The sequence below is a fragment of the Anarrhichthys ocellatus genome, unplaced genomic scaffold, assembly GCF_004355925.1.
Source record: "Anarrhichthys ocellatus isolate YVR2014 unplaced genomic scaffold, GSC_Weel_1.0 scaffold118, whole genome shotgun sequence".
Taxonomy (NCBI): Eukaryota; Metazoa; Chordata; class Actinopteri; order Perciformes; family Anarhichadidae; genus Anarrhichthys; species Anarrhichthys ocellatus.
This window is the reverse complement of record NW_022280148.1, coordinates 334,208-354,047: the sequence shown is the minus strand read 5'-3', so window position 1 is coordinate 354,047 and position 19,840 is coordinate 334,208. Positions and strand designations below refer to the sequence as shown.

Below are 19,840 nucleotides of genomic sequence, written 5' to 3'. Positions count from 1 at the left end.
TATATATATATGTATATATATGTATGTATATATATATGTATATATATATGTATGTATATATATATATGTGTATATATATATGTGTATATATATATGTGTATATATATATGTATATATATATGTGTATATATATATGTATATATATATGTGTATATATATATGTGTATATATATATGTGTATATATATATGTGTATATATATATGTGTATATATATGTGTATATATATGTGTATATATATATGTGTATATATATATGTATATGTATATATATATATATGTATATATATTAGTGCTGGGCAACGATTAAAATATTTAATCGCATGGATTTTTTGCGATTAATCGCATTGTTATGGCAAAGTTCAATAATGAATTCAAAAGTAGTGTATTGCGCACTTTTATTTTAAAAGTAATGCAATATGAACAAAAGTGCAATAACATTTGGTTCACGAGATGCAGGTAGCATGTTTTATACTTAATGTGAATATAATTCATACTTTGTTGGCATCTTATTCTGAAAACCGGATGTTCGTTTGAAGAAACCGGATGTTGTCTCACGTTAATCTTTCCGCTAACTTTCAAAGTCCTTCGCTCGCTCCCGATCTGTGCCGTTTAAATACGTTTACCGTGAATTTCAGCATATAGGTGCACTAAAGTGTAAGTGTCTGCTGACCTTACCGCAGCGATGTCCAGTAGTCTCCAGGGAGAGCAACAGCTGGTGCAGCTTCTCTCTTTATTTCTGCCCCCCCTCGACCAGAAGCGGAAGTTGCCTTTTCTCTACGGCAATCCTGAAGGGACATATCATCTCCAATACAAAACGATAAACATGAGACAGTCGGTTACAATAATAATAAATTAAAAATACTTACCTGTTTTTTTGTTGTTGTTGTTATTTAATTATTGTTATTATTATTATTATTATTATTATTTTTTTCCCATCTCAAAAGGCTCAAGGACATACACACACGTTCACACACACACACACACACACATACACAACTGACTATAGGATGTTTGCTGGCTTTTATCACACCGCTCTTGTCATCCTCTTGTTGTTATGTATATGTATTGTCTCTTGTCTTTCAATAAAAAATAAAAATAAAAAATAAAAATAATAAATGTAAAAAATGCATTAACGCGAGATAAAATAATTGTCTGCGTTAATTAATGAATGCGTTAACAAGAAACTAACGTGTTAACTTGCCCAGCACTAATATATATATATATATATATACACATTTCTCAGACAGGTGCTTGATGTCCCTCACTCCCGTAACTGTCCGTGCTGGATCTGTCCCCGTTGTTTTAAAAAGCTAAATAAGTTATTAGCATGACTGCATCCAGCTAGCCAAACCTGTCCTGTGCACAGCTAATAGAGAAGCTTCGCATGTACTGCTTCCCTTTCCCGCTAGTCTGCTGTTTGATTTTGAGGTCAGGCTGATCTGGGATCAGCTCTTTCACTATAGGTTTTCCGCCAAAGTTCTCCTCTCAAACGGGTCTTGGAGGAATAGTGCTCGCGCTCGCCTGTAGAGACTACACCTGACGAGGACGCGCAATTTGGGGCAATACAGATTCTGCCCATGGCTGAATGTATTTGAGGACGCTGATTGGCTAAATTGTATGTCATACATTTATATCTTTAATCAGCAATTGGCTAAACTGCTTCGTAGACCCGCCTCCTGTGGGCAATTTCTCCAGAGCCCCAGGGATGCTGAGACATGCAGACAGGCAGAGAGGACGTGCAGGAAAAGCATATATTTTGCACAGATATGATATTTTACACATATTACTGGGTGCATTACATATTTCAAAAACACAAATATTGACAATTTATTATTATAATTATTTTAATCTTTGGTGGCTCAAGGGGGGCGGCGCCCTCTATTGACCAGCCGCCACTGCTTTTAGCCCTTACAGCGCAGACTTGGGAGTGGTATCAAAATTTGACAAAAATAAAGCAAATTAGCGTCTTCGCGAACACTGCAGACTGCGATAGGATTGTGTGTTATGTACGAGGCAATACAGGGAAGCGATCTGGCTCCTCGTGTAGCATTGGCTTGCCTACACTACAGTACAGATTGAAGGGCTCCCAGTCATCACGTGTGATGTAGTTGTTGGTTTTAAAGCAGCTAAATCATGTTTTGCCCGTTGAGTCTCAGAAGTTGCTCATCTCAGAGCGGCTGTTTGTTTTTGTTGTCACCTAATTCCTTCTGTTGCAGCGCCGCAGGAGATCTGTGATCGCTTTGAAATACTTTTTAGTAACCAAACTGTGTGAACTACAAGAGGTATTTTCTGAGGTGCTGCAAGGACGTAACTGCATACCCCTTGGAAGCAACAGTTTTCTTCAAATAGTTGTTTATTTAAAGTCATTAAAACTTGAAACAATTTAATCCAAAATTGGAAGGGGTGTCATGGAATTCCCGAAGCACACATTGTAAAATCATCCAATGTAAAATCACCTCTGTATCTGATACACACGCACACGCGCACACACACACACACACCTTGCAATAGTTTTTTCCTCCGCGGCAGGTGTGCAGGAGCTTGTAATAATGCCCCGGGAGGCTGGCTGGTTTTTATGAGTGAACCCTGGCACAGAGCACGTGCCGCGCAAGGCATCACACCTCTGTCTCAGACTGGACCTTATTAATTCACACCCAGCGACTCGCTTCCTTTCCCACTCAGCTGTCTAATGACGCTGACACAGCCGGTTCACAGGTGAGCTGAAGCCTCACACGGCTCGCAAGAAGAGGGCCGGATGTTGCCAAATGGTAAAATCTCAGTGCATGATGGAAAGTTTGCACAGAATGACTTTTTCAGTCAGCGTGTACCGACTGAGCAATATTCACAATTCATCATTCTGATATTTTTGGCACAGTGGGCCAACTCCGATAGTAATAACCTGATATTCTCATGCCTAGATTTAATCAAAACCAGGGGTGATGGAAACAGTCTCACAGAAATCATTAGCAGTAATGCAGATGGGATTGCCAAGCAGGGCGGAGGTTCGCTGTTCATTTCATGTCGTTAGAACAGTCAGATATCTGACATAATTGTGTTAATAGTCAATGTAGTCTTTAAATTAACAAATTTGGCATTCTCAAAAATTTTTTGCAAATGCTTCGGATGACAAAATCGATACCATTCTCACGTCTGTGTGCTAATTATGTATAAAGCCAGCAGGTGATTAGTTTAGCTTAGCATAAAGACCGGAACCAAAGAGATGAGACGTAAAGCTCCGGTGTACTCGTGTAGTTTAGCAGCAGGTGTAACCATCAGCCGTCAGGTGGTCCAGTCTAATCTTCCGGCTCCAGGCACTTAATTAGCTAGAAAGCAATTAAGCAATATTACATCCTTAAATGTTCAACTTTTCCTTTAAGACCAAGAAATCAATTTTTTGCTACAACAGCTCCAATTTAACAGTTTGATCCACTTCCACCATTGATCTCTTCAGTGTAAAGCTGAGACTTTCATCCGAAAAGCGGCCAAAAATGCTTCATTTCACACAAGTCAAAAGGGTCTGAATCAGAGGAATCACAGCAAATAAAAAAATTAACTACAGGTGTGATTGAGTTTAGCCTGCAGCGCTGTGTTCAATGCCTCTCTCTGTCTTCCTGTCCATGCCTCCGTCCCTCCCTCGTTGAAAACTCATCTCCAGGTCTGCAGCCATCTGGCCGTGTGCCTTTGTTGTCTCTATCCATCTCCTCTGTGAGTCAGATTTGAAAGGCTCAGCGGCCACATCTGATGGGAACACTCATCCCCCCCCCCCTTACCTTCTCCGTTCCTCCTTACCTTCACCTCTGCACCGACCCGCCCTCCCCCAACATCAAAGCTGTGTGTGCATGGTGGCCTCTCATAATTCAATTCAATATCAGCCCTGGTCCTGCACATCAACAAGTTGACAGCTTCTGATTGTTGCCGGTTCAATGTGCCCCCCCCCCCAATACACACACACACACACACACACACGCACCTTCCCCTTTCTTCCCGGGGTTAAGGGGAATTTGATCTCTTGCTTTGTGTTGAAAGGATCCACAATGTTGGCTGTGGAAATTGCCAGAGAAATTAGATTTTGTGTCGTAACATCTGGGCAGGTAGGGTTTCGGGGGGGGGGGTTACAATGCAACACACAGAAAATGCTAAACCTGTTTCAATCAAACACAAGGCCGTGAAAATGAAATTACTCTTCTGGATTTTCTTCTTTAATCTCATCCCACATAAACATGTTCATTGGGGTTTTCTCTGTCAAACACCCCAGCAGCCATGGAACACGGACACCTGCATCTGGTGTTAACTTTTCTCTATTTGCATGTTGGTGGCATGTAATTTAAGATACATGACCGTGCATGGCAATTTAATTAGATTGCTTTTAAAAAAAAAAGTGAATTCGCCCCTTGTTGGAATTTGATTTGTACCAAACACGCCCCCGGGCTGTTCATTTTGCGTGACAGGCAGACTGACACACATTAGGTGGGGTTCCATGTAATGCTGACATAGACTGGCATTACCCGCTTTGTAGCAGCATCCTGATTTGATTTACTGCCGCAGTAGTTGCCTTTTTTTTCTTCTTTTTAATGGGAAGATTTTTTATTTCTTTTTCACCCTACTGCTGTCACAGAGTGCTGATTCTTTTTGTTTACAGTCAACAAAAAATATGTCTATCACAAGATGTTATTGGTTCTGTCTGCTTACAGTTTGTGGATATTAAATGGGGCTCAAGCTGCCTTTGATGAGGTTTAAGACGACACACAACAGCTGCCTATTTGGTCTCACCGACGGATATGTTCGGCTCATTGACCAGGGTCTCCCATGGGATCCAAAGATGTTTTGCTTTGGAATATTGATTTCTCTGTGGTAGGTCAGGCCCCATCTCCTGCTGCTTTATGAGGAGGAGGGGGAGGGGGGGGACGCCACATGGAAAACATCAGAATCTGTCTTGCCTCGTGTCAGCAGTGTCGACCCTCTGGCATTCTGATTTGATAATAGAATATTATCATTTCATGAAAGTCTGTCATCCATTTTTTTGGTGATATTTCTACTAATAAATCTCGGCTAAATGACATCGAAATTTTTATTGGCTACACAGGAAAGTGAAAACTTTGACCTGCTTTTGGCGCAAGATGAAAAGAATCCCCAAAAGGAATTCTCTTCTGGGTACCATGAAGATCTTGTAATATTGTGTAATTTCATGGCAATACATCAACTAGTAGTTGAGATGTATCAGTCTGGACCAAAGGGGTGGACACTGCCATTCCTAATGCCATACCACCAGCATGGCTACAAGCTGTTACATGTCAGACATAGCTGTTTTGAAATCAATATATACTTTTCATTTTTTCCTGAATTCCTCGGTCCAAACACACTAATTAATCGAGATCGCAATATGACATACTGCAATTTTCAAATAGCAGGATTGTTTAAGTCAAAATATGTTTCAAAATATCATTTTATATGAAATATTGTTGTGTTGTAAACATGTCCTGGCTTTTACATCATATTCTACACTGCAGAGGTAGCCAACACGGTGCCCGCGGGCACCTGGTCGCCCGCAGGGGCCACGTGAGTCGCCCGCAAGGCATGTTCTAAAAATAGTATTAATCACGAGCTCCGTCTAAACATTTTAGTTGCTGTTCATTTTTAATCAAAACGCTTGCATGAATGTTGATTTTAAAATGATTAGAAAAGCTGGTGTCGGTGACAACAAACGGGGCTCCCGCGATTACGGGCCGGCATGCAGGCTTCATTGCGCAATGCAAAGGTGACCCAGACTTCCCAAAATGTCTACATTACCACTGCATCATTCACCAGCAGGCGCTATGTGCAAAAGTAACCGGCTTTGATCATGTGAGGACTCCTGTCGTGAAGATCATAAATGGCATCCGCTCCACAGCCAAACAACACAGGATATTCATAACTGATGATTTGTATAAACATGGGACAGAGTTGATTTGTTGATCATGATTTGTTCAAAAATGTTACAAAAGTGGTTAGTACAAACGAGACATGATTTGAAGATATGACAGTTAATGATTTCATAAAAAATGTTAGAAGTGATAATTTTTACAAAAATATAACAGGTGTGATTTTGAACCAAATGCTACAAATGTGCTTATTCATACAAAACTGTCAAGAAAGATATTTACAAAAATATCAGAGATGTAATACCTCTGGCTTTCAAATGTTGAAACAGAACAAGAGAAATAAATGTTTAAATATATCTGTGTTTCCTACCATCATGTTGTGGAAATCATTGTTAATAATTATTGTGAGGAATAATTAACATTGACATGTGATCAGACAGTCTCTTCACACATATTATTAAAAGGTGATCTGTGCAACTTTGTTATTCAGGAAGTTTGTATCAAATAAGTAGCCCTTCGTACTACTCGGTACCCTTGAAGTAGCTCTCAGTTTAAAAAAGGTTGGTGACCCCTGTTCTACAGGCTCAGGAAAACATCTTTGTTTGGAAAAGATCCCTGCAAAACAATCTGTTTTTCAAAGAAAATTGAATCTCTAATATCGCAAATAATATCGCAATTGCAATATCATTCCAACATAATCACAATAAGATCTTTTTTCCAAAGTCGTTCAGCCCCAGTCTCCATCCAATTTTCCCTTGTCCGACCTGGCTGTCATGGAACATATCATAGCCGTCCTTCATGGCCGTTGTGTCCTGAGTGACAGCCAATGTGGTAATGCTCCACAATCTCACACAAGACAAGTGGCTCTATGTGTTCATGACAAAGGATGTCAAAGGGCCTTGGGGCCTAAATTGAAATGGATCCATGTGTAGTGTATGTCAGTGTAATGCAATTGAAGTGACGTGGCGGTTAATGCTCGCTGTTGCTTTGAGGCGAGCTGCACAGCCAAATACACATGTAGTGGGTAACGCAATTTGATGCCTGTGGTGCAACCTTGAGTGAAGACTTGCCTGTAGGAGTATTGTAGTGTATAGAGTAGATAAGGGAGGATTTGAACAGCAGCTACTGCTGTAAGCTCTCATTGTATTTGTGATAACAAAGGGAATTTCATGAGCTGGTCATTGTCGCAAAATAAGCCTTCAGCAGGGTGATTGATCCAATTACAGCAACCTCAGTCGGTGTGCTTCATCCTGCCTCCCACAGACCTCAGACATTTGACAGGAAATATTGATCTGAAATTGCGTTACTACAAGCTAGCAGGTAAATTACAAGCTTCCAATAAAATAATCTAAAGGGAATGTCAGCAGTCACCAGTTCAACTCCAAACACCAACATTTGAAGGCTTGGCTAAGTAGAGTGTAATTCTACATGTGTAACTTGAGGCCAGGGGCCAAAATGGGTCCCTAGAAGCTTTTAATTCACAGTGACTTTGCACATATACACAAGTGAGAGCCACATGCGCCTGAATGGCTCGAAAAGAGGCCAATGAGATCCCCTCCTCCAGAAGGTATTTAAGATGCGTCTTAAATTATTCAGAGTAGCGCTAATCCTCTTCATGTAGCTTTTATTGGCTTGTCTTATTTAGTGTTGTTTCCCTGCGACTCCAGGGGAGAACTGAAAAAAAGCCCCTCTTTTTTTGTCGACATTTTGTGTTTCATGACTTTATTCCATGTTCCAGCCCCCGGCTAATTAACCAGCAGTTTCATTCCGCCCTGTCATTTTTCAGATACATGGCTCAATTTGGTGTTGCTGGAAATTGCTTGCTGTTTTGTTTTTTATTTCCCACCCCTATTGCATTCCCATGCAGTCAACGAAGGCTCTCTGGTATGTAACCCAACCCAGCCTTCATTACCAGTTAACTGAAAAAACGATCTCTTTAACGCACACGCGGTTTTCCATTTTCCTCATCATTAAGTAAAGGCGGTGCATAATCTGGCTCATAATTTAATCTCTTTGCTAATGTTTTACGCAGGCATTGAAGCAATAAGGACAAATTGAAGCAATAAGGACAAATAATATGATTTCCGCCGCTTCCGCGCGTCACCTTAACCTTGCATTTCACTGAAAAATCGCTCACCAAGGGAGCCAATTTGCCTCATGTTTATGCATTTATGCGCAAGGATACTTGGCAAAATTCTCCATGCATTGAAGACCTTTTGGAGAGGGAAGGTATGGTATGCAGGTCCTCCTGTAGCAGAGCGGCCCATCAAATATATTGTAGTGGTTCTCACTGTTCCTGAACATCCCCCTCCTCCTATAAATCCCATCCCCCATCTAGAATAGAAACCCTTTTTATTGTCATATACACGAAATTTGACCTCTGCATTTGACCCATCCCTGTATATAGGGAGCAGTGGGCTGCCAATGATAGGCGCCCGGGGAACCGGGGGTTCAGTGTCTTGCTCAGGGACACTTCGACACGTGGCACGTCCCAGTCGAGGATCAAACCGTTGACCCTGTGGTTACCAGACAACCCTCTTAAGCCAGTGAGCCACGGTCACAAGCCAGCCCCATATTTATCTACATTATGCTGGAAAAGAACAAGAAATGACAAATCACCCCTTTTACCTCACCCTGATAATCTCATTTCTTTGGATTTTCTCACTTCTTTATTCGCATTCTTTATCCTTCATTCTTTAATCCTATCATTGCCCAGATTGTCAGCGCACGATGCTTTTGAGTCGTGTACTCCTCGCTGCCGCTCTCAGACACTGAATCAGGATAATGTTGGCAAAACTGTAAGCCAATTTCATGTATTTTATCTCGCTGTGTTACATTGTATCTTCAGCACAGAGGCATATAAAAGGAACCATTCCAGCACCGTCGCCTAGCAGCTCCAGCTCACAGTGCATCCGCTAACAGCCAGTCAATCCTCTGAGCACTCACTTAGCTCCCAGGCACAGGTGAAAATGTGCATTAAAGGCCCTGTATCGTGCAGTTTTGGTGGTTTAATTTTCAGATATGCAGTAGCTCAACACTAAACTCAAACCTGATTAGCTGACGACTCCATCACCTACCATTCAATTGAGATGAACGCCTCGAGGGGAGCCGATCTTGTTCAAATGCTGCATAGTGGTCAGACTGGATGGATTTCAGCTATTCCTGATTCAGGAGAGATAAACAAGGTCACATTGTGATGCGTTTTCTGAAAATAAACTCTTTGCAGGCTTTGTCTCCTGTTCAATTCAGTTGAAGTCTCCACAATGGGCCACTTTAAGCATCCATGTGCTGTTTTCGTGCGATCTCCAGCCTCCAGTACCAAATTACACAACCAGACTACGAACAACAGCACCGTTCTAATACACTGTTTGTGATCAATATCAATCACGCACACTGAGACCAAGACATCCCAGTCTTTTTTGAGGCTGAATGCAGGGCCACTTCATTGGCCCTTCCAATAGCGGATTGGTGGTAGACGAACCGACCCACACACAGACGGACTGCTATCTCTAGAGCCATTCACCTAATTGTATATAGTAGCTTTACCATTTAAGCCAACAACATTCTTGATTCATTTAATAGGCGCCCCTTACCAACCCTCCGCACCAACACTGTTGACAGCAAGAGTAGTAATCCATCGTCCTCGAGACTCTAATTCTATCATACGCCCCTGACCTCGACCTGAGCGTATGCTCGCCAATGTCCCCAAGATGGATTGGGAGAAAATGAGATGTAACAATACAGCAGGGAGGGGTGATGATGCAGGGCAGGGGGTTTGGTCCTGTTGTTGGGGCCAGCTTTGTCGTCAACCTCTCCCCCCCTCTGGCTTGCTGCTCACACCTGCCCATTAGGAGGGTGGCTGGCCTCCGTCATCCAAGCCATCTCGTCATGATGTGGTTGTTAATGCGCTTTGTTATTGCACCATTCTGCCAGCTCGTCTTCATTATGGCAACATAGCAGTGGTGAAACCTGCACAGGTCCGTATGTAACAATGTGTATTCATTTGAAAATGAGTATGAAAGAAATATCTACACTGATACACTATAAAACAAATTAAAATCAAAAAATAGAATTAAAAATCCCATTAAAACGTGTCGAAGCTCTTTATGGCACAGAAGAGATCTGCTCAGAGAGACAGGCTGTCTGTTAATAAATGTTAATTACAATACCAGAGGTTAGTCATGTCCCAGCCATGTTCTCATTCGAAAAGGATGAATGGACATCACCAGCGGGTGATGACTTCCTCTGCAGCCCCTTGTACTCCCATGAGGCCATCCTGTACTGTCACTATGATGAAGAAAGAGCACTGTCAGTTACTGAGAGTATACTTATGTGTACTGAGGATTGTTGAGGATCAAGCACTGGGAATTGGAGATGCACCGGTCGATCGGCTGCCGATCGAAACCGGCCCAGTCTCATATTTCAGATTTTTTGCCGGTCATATTACACATGCGTGCCATTGCCTCGTGGTAGTTTTACGTCGGCACACGGCAGTATCTTGTCCCCATAAGGAAACTAACAGCTATTGTTAACGGAGGTTACTATAATTCGTTCAAGCTCCACTCAGTAAAAATGTGTATTGAGCGAAGATAAATTCTTATTATTATCATGTGTTAAAATGTCATCTTGTAAAATGTAGTTTTGGCGCGTATGAATCCAGTTGTTTGAAGATGTTTTTACAGTAATATAAAATTTATATCAGAGAGGGAATTATGACCTGTTCCTATATGTCTAAGCAGCTTTCAGTAAAACTACTAATGTCTTCAATCTAATTTTAGTAAAAGCAGTTATTTGAAAAAATATGATCATGTATTTCCTACAATTGGAATTGTGTTTTTATGCGAATAACCATAATAGATGACAATAAAAATAGTAAAAGGATAACATTAATACATTTAGACGATATACACTGACTTTGTTTCAGATAAAATTACTTTTCAAGACGGTGGTGAAAAAAAATGGGCAGGTCATTCTTTGAATAAAAAGGAAATTGTAATCAGCCAAGAAAATTGCAATCGGTGCCGTCTTACTGGGAATGTAAGAGAATAAACAATGTGCATGTGTTCCCTAAAAGAAGAAACGCGTGTTATGAATGAAATCGTGGGTGTAGCTCCGTGTCAGACTGAATGGATAAAAGCCTAATTTTCAAAGGATTCTGTTGTCATTTCTCTAGTTGCTCTAGTTTCAGTCCTCCCATACTCCAGAGAGATCCCCGTGACAAGCCTGTGGTGTGTGTATCGTGTTTTGAATACCAAATGACACAAGTACGTACACACACACACACACACACACACACACACACACACACACACACTGGCATGGCGTCTGTTTCTTCTGTGGAATGCAGTGCCAAAGTTAGTTAACCTGGCAATTGTTGGAGGAGGAAATTTGTCCTCGGCGGCTTTCCCGTCCTCAGGAGTGTTACTGGCAGGCTGTGGAGATGCCAGTGCGTCGTTTTCCAGGTAGTATACTGTACTCTGTTTATCTAGAATGCTGGGTTTAACTGCCCGGAGTTATGGTCCTACCCGTTTTATGCCCAAGCCATATGGGGCACCTTATCTCCGCTAACATGGCACATCTCCACCATGGCACATCTCCAAGTAAAGATTTATAGGGAAATAATGAAGGCATGTTACATTCCTCTCTTCCTTTTGAATGCTTGTAGAACTTAATTTCTTACAGAAAAGTCAAGCTTTATGATATCAAGGGTTAGTTTTTGAACAGCTATGTCTCCGTGGAGATGGTTCAGTGTCAAACACACCTCCGTTGAATGAACACACAAAGAACAGGCCTTGTATTCACTACGATTCGCTCGTATTCATAGTTTATTGGAGTTGTTTAGCCATGCTAGCAGCAGGGGTTATTGGTCAGTCTACCACTTTGGTTCAGAATGAAATATCTTGACAATTACAGTGAATTGCCATTATATTTGGTCCAGACATTCATGGTCCCCAGGATGACTTGTAATAACATTGGTGATCCCTTCACTTTCAATATAGCGCCATCATCAGGCGAAAACCTTGAATTTGTCAAATACTTAGGTTCATCACCAAATTCCTGCAAAACACATGTCATCAGCCGGAGCAGTACTTTGTGTTTAGAGCTAATAAGCAAATAGCATTTAGCTCTAAGCATGGCTTCACAGAGACACTTTTTGATCAACTTTGATCCACCCCGCCCCAATTTCAGATAGATACAAATTTTTTGAAATAAAATTTAAAAAAATGTTTTGCCTTGTATACGCTCAGGAAATAATATCCAGTGTTCCTCCTCTGAGAGCTGTGTATGAAATGAGTTGTTGGCCCCCTTATTGGCGGCTTGCCCGGGAAGCCCTTCCATTTAATTGGCCTCCCGTTTGTGTTGAGCTGCACCCACCCATTATGATCCCTCATAAACGTGGAAGTACGAAACCAAACCTGCACCTGTACATCGAGAGAGAGAGGGAGGGAGAGAGAGAGAGGGACAGACCGAGGGAGAAGAGCGCCGCTGCTGATGTCATTAATCGCCCCGCAGGAAGGACCCCACATATTTCTCTTTGCCATCGAAACACTTATCTTTGAACACACACCTCAGCTCACCCATAACCAATTTCAATTTGGCATCTCTTCAAATGTCCTCCATCATGGTCACTAAACCAGGAAGCCAGGGGATGGCCAATAGCCACGATGAAGGAAAAGGTCACTTCCAGCAACAACCTGTTAATTGGATTTGTCTCCATTCTTAGCAATCAAACAATGCCCGTCAGGGTTATCGTCTGGCGTGTGGGATTGCCAGTAACATTGGCCGAAGAAACATTCCTGTGGTTTTGCATTTTAGAGCTCATTAACTAGAACTTCCGTATTCTCCACATTACTGCTCACCATTTCCAAAGCATCGTCCTCCCTTCCAGACAGCTGTTGGTATGCTATGAAAGTGGAATTTACTGAGTGCATTTAGTTTGGTTTCCCTCTTTCGGCTGCCAAACGGCAACTTGTTTAATGCAATCCAATTTGAATGATAATTTTCACGTCTTTGTGACGTGAATTCAATACTTTTTGACATCTGAGCAGAGCATCCACCAAGCAGAATATTACCTGTTGTTTACGATCAGTATCTTACCCGAATGTGGCACGTTTTTTTTCTCTTTTTTTTTCCTCTGCAGACAGCCTTTGTGTTTTTAAGCTGTTTTTTATTTGTTTTTTTTGCATCCCCGGAGAAACACTAGCGCTTACATGTCAGACAGTACATCATTGTGTTCCAATCAAACCTCTGCTTAAGTCACCTACAACCCTCAATGTATCATGTTGTTTTTATTATCGCGCTGTAAGGCGTTTCCAGGATGTCTTTCTTTTCCAAATATCGTAAATCTTTTGCACGGGAATTATCGGGCGAGGCGCGTTTAGTCTCTAGGCGACTTTAACCTTGTAAGCTGTTGTTTTTGCATCCCGGGATAGAGGACGACTCGTGTGTCACACATCACGGCGGTTCCCATCAAACCCCCGCTTGGCTGTTAAGTGCCTTTCAAGCCTTCTCTCCGTGGCATTCCCGTCATTATTGACAGACCTCAAACAGCCTCCTTAAAGACTCGACTGGCATGTTTTCTCCTGGATTCTCAAGTGTTGTGTTGTTTCAGTAAAAAAAAAAAAAAAAAGAAGAAAACTTTAAAGTGGCTCTTTTGTGTCTGCGAGACCAAGAGGCACATTCTGAACAGTTTGTCTCCCTGACATTGTGTGTAAACTTGGCCCTGGCCTCTTGGGAGTCACAGGAAGGGAGAATGAAAGTGGCCTTAGAACTGAAGATCTAAATTATCATTCTCCTTTTCCATTACTGTTTTGAGGGGGGAGGGGTGTATAATCCTCAGAGATAATTGATTTTTCGGGGATGGTTCAGAGGTAGGATGCTGCACCTTGGTGGGGAATATGAGGGATGGGAACAATTTCCTCAGAAAAAGAGAGTTGACTCAGAGTTCATTGTGTTTTTTCGTTTATTTTTACCATGGAAGGAAACTTTCCAGAAAACAATTTTTTTGTGCTCAAAGTCTCTTTAATGTCCTGCTGGATTGGGTAAACTTTCGGTCACACCGTGTTAAAATCCCAGTGGGATTTTGTTTTTTTTAGGGGGGGGAGGGTACCACTCTCAACAGCGGGAGGTAGCAGTCGGAATAAAAGTGGATATGGCTCAACAAATCCCTTCCAGTATCTGCAGTGTAAGACATCTAAAGCTGTCCACGTAAAAAGGACTTCAAACCGCCGTCCCCCGGTAGCCACACTGTTTTTTTCTTTTATCCAACTGCGACTAAACTGAGATAATTATCACATTTGTATTTTTGAGCTACAACCCAGGTTAAATTATAACAAATCCCTTTCTTCTCTCCTCTCTTTGCAGGATCCTTTTAGCACTGCCGACTGCTGTGATGAATACTGATATGTGGACAGTGGAGTAACAGTAAAGGAGCCAGAGGAATCCTGGTTTGATGTAAGTTCCGCCCTCTTTCACCCGTTTAGCTCTGAGCTGACCCTCGGCTTCTTGTCCTGTTATATGCCAGAGGTTCTCAGGCACATTTCAGTGGCTGGTCAGCTTCAGATTGGAGATGTGGCCTTGCGAGCAACTTTGAAATCGCTCTAATCTTTAAATAACTTACCCTGCATTGCATGGAATCTGTTGTTGGGGTATATAGTAAAAATAGTTTTGTGCAAGGATGTGTAGAATCCAGCTGATTATTTGAATCAGCCAGTGTAAATCTAACATGTGTTGGCTAATTGACAAACTGTTGACTTGATTAGGATGCATGGAAATGTAAACATCACTCTGTTTTTATCAGAGCTGCATTCAAAGCTCCTACTGAGGTTTTCGGATGAAGCTTTGCATGTCTGTCGTAATATTTACATTTGATTTTTAGTCCTTGGAATGAAATCATCATTTTGAATAAAGGGATTCATTGTATTAACCTTCTGGTTTCTTTAGGGTTCTGTCTTCAGAAGAATACCCTTAAAACAGTAAATTAAATTGGGCATTATATTTGTTAGTGATAATAATTATACATTGTGATAATTATGAATATTGATCAATACAAAAAAAGACTTTGTTATAACATAGCTGGCCTCTTTTTTGGCACAGCCCTAATTGCCGACCAAAACAGCTGCAACCCAATAAGCTAATCATCATTTCTTAATGGTAGATAACAGAAAGCAGCTCCGACGATGATTGAGTGATTCTTTTTGAATCCTACCTCACAGAGATGGGCTTACTACCAATTTGTTAATATAATAAAACCAAGGGATTGCAAACGAGTATGCGTGCATTGCAAACCATGGTCAAGAGTTTATGGACTTTTTTGCTGAATTACAACTCTCTGGTGGTTAACCACAGGGTGTGACAGCTCCATTAGTCTGTCACTTCAAGCACCTGGGAGAAAAGGACGCTTGAGAAGCTCAATTTAGAGCAAGACAGTCCTCCGTTCCAGTCATTAGTCCCGCTGCTAGTTTGATTGTGGTACCTCTCTTCTCTTTAGCTGAAGTGAACTGCATCATTAAGATAAGCATATCTCACAATTATCTTCTTAGCACAAGCTGTGTGGGCCTATATGAAAATGAATGTTTTAAACTTTTATTACATAATATCTAAGGATGAACATAAACATTTTGTTGCTTATTTAGTCATGAATATTTAATGTTTCTAAGAAACCACGTTATCAGGGACCATTGTAGATTATGGTACTTAAATGGCACTCTACTATACTATACTCTACTACACTCTACTATAGTCAGCTATACTGACTACACTACAATATTCTAATACACTGTACTCTACTATATTATACTACACTATACTGTACTATACCATACTCTACTATACTATACTCTACTACACTCTACTATAGTGTACTACACTTTGCTATACTGACTACACTATAATATTATACTACACTATACTGTACTATACTAAACTATACTATACCATACTATACTATACTATAATACATTATACTGTACTATACTAGACTAGACTGTCGTAGACTGACGATACTTTGAAGATGGCATGTTTTCTGGTGCACTTCGCTCCTGTCCTCTCATCATGGTTCCTACTGGTGCCTCCACATGCTGCCTCTGCGCTCTTTGTTCCACTTCATTGGGGTGTGTGCTCATGTGTGCCTATCTCTGTCTGTGTGTGTGTGTGTGTGTGTGTGTGTGTGTGTGTGTGTGTGTGTGTGTGTGTGGATGCGAGTGTGCACCAAGAGAGCATTTTGAGGATGGGTTGGATTTCTGTTTACTCTCCCACCCCGTCTTCCCTGTGTGACGGGAGCACGTGCGTGGGTGCGTGTCTGTCAGCAGCAGTGTTTGATGCTGTTGAGCGTGAGCCCGTATTTGTGTGCGTGCCTCCAAATGCGGCGTGCAAATGAAGAAAGGGGTAGTGCGTAAGTGAATATGTGTAGGATTGCCATGTGTGAGTGGGAGTATGCTCTGGTGGAAAAGAAAGGGAGGAACAAGATAGAGAGAAAAACACACTTGTATGCTGTGTATGCACACAGACATGTTTGTTGCATGCCTCTGTAGGTGTGTGCAGACACATACACACGCACACACACACACACACACACACACATACACACAACTCCAGGGACTAGCATGTTCATTATTCTTCCTAAAAGAACCATTAAAATTTCATCAGTGCAATGCAATCTGTAGCAGGGCGGGGGGTAGGAGTGTGTGTGTGTGTGTGTGTGTAGGAGAGAGAGAGAGAGAGAGAGAGGGAGAGACTCAGCAGTGTGAGGGGAGGGAGCTTGCATCCTCCGCTCATTCACCACTGCCTGCCTTCATGCCTCTCTCTCCTCCTCCTCCTCCCTTTCTTCTTCTTTTTCATCATCTTCTTCTCTGGTGGCTCGACTCCCTCGCCGCGTGCACGCCCGATGCGCAGATTACGACTTCTCTCATGATGTGAGCTGCCAGCATCCCTCCCCTCCCACTCCCTCCATCCATCCCACCTCATTCTTCTACTACTACTACTACTACTACTATAGCTGCTGCTGCACCTCCTCTCTCTCACACACACTGGCACCGGAGGAGGCTGTCCTTGGGCTACAGGAGGAGAGAGTTGGAGGGGGAAAGGGTTGACAAGGTGCAGTTGGATTCTCAGGGAGGAATCTTTTCTTCTCCTGGCTAGGTTTGGATATGTGACGTACGGAGCGCCAGATGGGTCACATTCACAAGATTAAGAGCCGGATCCTGATTGGAATACGTTTTTGAGTGGAGCCTCCCTTTAATAGTGCACGGCCGGAAATTTAACGGTGAGCTTTTGATTCATTGCCTCGTTCTTTGGCGACTAACTTGTTGATTTGCGTGGCAAGAGCCCATGTTTTCTTTCATACACAACTTCTAAGAGTTTTCTGTTTCAACCCTTCCTCCTTTTTTCTGTAATTGGACTGATCCAGCCCGTTGCACTGGTGTTTCTTGTAAAAGAAGCGTAGCTAATTAGCGCTGTTCTTTTTTTCCCAACATTGATCAGAAATGTGGGGAAATCGGCAGCAGCCTTTAAATACCGCGGGGAGGGAGCAAGCAAGTGAGCGGTGGTCCCCCCCCCCCCACAACACACACCCGTATGTGGCTTTGTTTTGCCAGCACGAGCGCAAGGCGCCAGCTCTCAGGTAGATCCGATGGCGCTAATTGCCTTCTAATTGGGTTTCCCCTCGGCCGTGGAGGTTTTTGGTTTCTGAGCTGCTTAGAGCCACAGATGAAAGAGTTTGCGGGGTGGAGTGTGTGTGTGTGTGTGTGTGTGTGTGTGTGTGAAAGAAAGAAGGGTGGAGTGTGTGTATGAGTGAGCAAGAGAGAGAGTGTAAAGCTGAGAGCGGTTGTAAGTGTGTGTGTGTGTCTGGCCAACCATGCGAGTGTCTGAAGGAGTGAGAGAGCGTCTCGAGCCTTTGTGTGTGTGTTTGCGGTGGTTGGAGTGAGTATCGTGACTGTGTGTGTGTGTGTTATTCGCGGGCCCATCTGTGGAGGTCTTGTGTGATGGATGGTGACTGACAGAGGGTGTGAGGTGGGTGAAGGAGAAGGAGGATGAAGAGGAGAGGCAGCGCGGGATGGGGGGAGGGTGTCAGGAGGATACGGGGGGGTAGCTGGTCTCCCATCTGTGTGTGGATCTATGTGCTTGAACAGTACATCACAGACCGGCTAATGGAATACTGGAGACTTGAAGGGTCCTCTCCTGCTCCTCCTCCATCACCACATCACCACACCTCACCCCAGCCTCCACGCTTGATTCTGGGTGGAGTGTGACACACCGGAGGGCATTCCGTTGTCTCTGAAGGTGTTTAGATTCTACATGTGCACCAGGCAGCTCAGCGACTGAACTGTATGAGCTGCAGTGCTAATCTTTTAACAATTTATTCCTGCCTCACTGTGTGTGTATCAGTAATGCATATCCCACAATTCTCTTCAAAATGACACATGCATTGACCAGTACTGAACTTTTAGCTAGCTTTTCCACTTAACCTGGTTCATCTACTTAATACATTTATTTATTCTTTCATTGCCATTTAGATTTCACAAAGCACCACTCTGATGACTCAAATGTAATAAATGGGAGATTTTTTCATGTAAAAATGTGTGTAATAAAACAAGCTAGCAAGCTAACAAAAACAGAACAATTCATGTATACATCATTTCTACTTAATTCCATTTAAAGTCTGATTTGCATTACTTTATCATTTCTGTGCTACAGTTGTTTGATCACAGAATATTGCCTCTGAGTGCATCCGTCGCCCAGCAGAAGACTTCCATTAGCTCTGTTCAGAATGTCTGTCTGGAGAAATATGAGATAATGAGCAGGGAGCAGCTCACTGTATTAATCAGGCTGCAAACATAATTTTCAATAATCAGCTCCTACTCCAAGGATTCCATTGTAAACATTTTAAATTTAAAAAAACATCTCACAACATCAGCCATCGTCTATAAGATCGCCAGACAATGTGGCAATAGCTCACACAGCCAATAGTTGGCAGGAAGTAACGTACTAACAGATTAGCTTGCCGGCGATACAGCCAGTTCCATTTTGGATCTGGTTCCCTGTTAGCTAAAAACTCAGATTCACTAACCTCTGATGCTCATGCATCTCTATTAAACCCTTGTTTCCCCTTTACTCTTTTTGTATTACTAATAGCAAAGTGGAAACCAACTAGAAATCATTTGAAAGGCTTCTCATTCGTAGCCGGTGCTGGACGTTGTTGTCTCTGGTAAAAGGGATAACACCACTACAACACCTGATTACACCACTCTACGACCGCCAGTGTGTTGATGCAGTTCAACAAGACCAAATACAGAGTGGTGGCCTTCCACTCGAGAAATACAATAATTCAAACTTGTGAAAATGTTGCCGTAAATGTATGTAAGTAAGCTGTAGTTCTGCAGCTGCTTCCATGTTGGGTGTAGTTAGCCGCTGGCTAAACTGCTGCTGTCTGGCTACACCAGTTATTCTACTGGGTCCATTTTCAGGATGTACCTACAGCTTGTGAATAGCTTTCAAACTGCCACTCAAAACTATAGTGTGTCTGCCTTGTTGAGAGCTAAACCTAATTAGATGTCATACTGGATGATGATTCAACATATTGCTCACCAAGTAGTAACTTAACACACCTTTGTTCCACCTGCTGGAGAACTGTCGGTAAATAGAATGGCTTCTGGCACTGGATGAAAAGTTAAGGAAAATAAATAACAAAGTTATTCAAATGAATACTTTGAGGGTCTTTAATGTGTGACGGTTGGTTTGGACAAGGTTTTGTTTCCCCCCTAACCAACCTTAGTCTTGGCTGTTTGCAAGCTTCACGTTGAGCTCTTTATATGAGAAGTCAAAGATGCCATTGTGTAGTTTTATGAACTCTGTTTCACTCTGAGAAGACTTTTTTGTCCCTCTGTTTTGTCATTGTCCTGGAGGGTGGTTTGGTCCCTAACAAACTCTCAAGGTCCTTGTCTACCTTCTGTGCACTGTTTATTATATGGTCAATTAGCAATCTG

The 19,840-nt window shown here is 42.2% G+C and overlaps 1 long non-coding RNA gene across 1 annotated transcript in view; it reads left to right on the top strand.

The window, feature by feature from the left end:
- Nucleotides 1-19,840, top strand: part of LOC116399622 (uncharacterized) — a 61,792-nt gene that overhangs the window by 27,238 nt on the left and 14,714 nt on the right. The window contains exon 2 of the long non-coding RNA XR_004213848.1: nt 14,223-14,312. This is a non-coding gene — a long non-coding RNA (uncharacterized LOC116399622). The remainder of the gene's footprint in view (nt 1-14,222; nt 14,313-19,840) is intronic.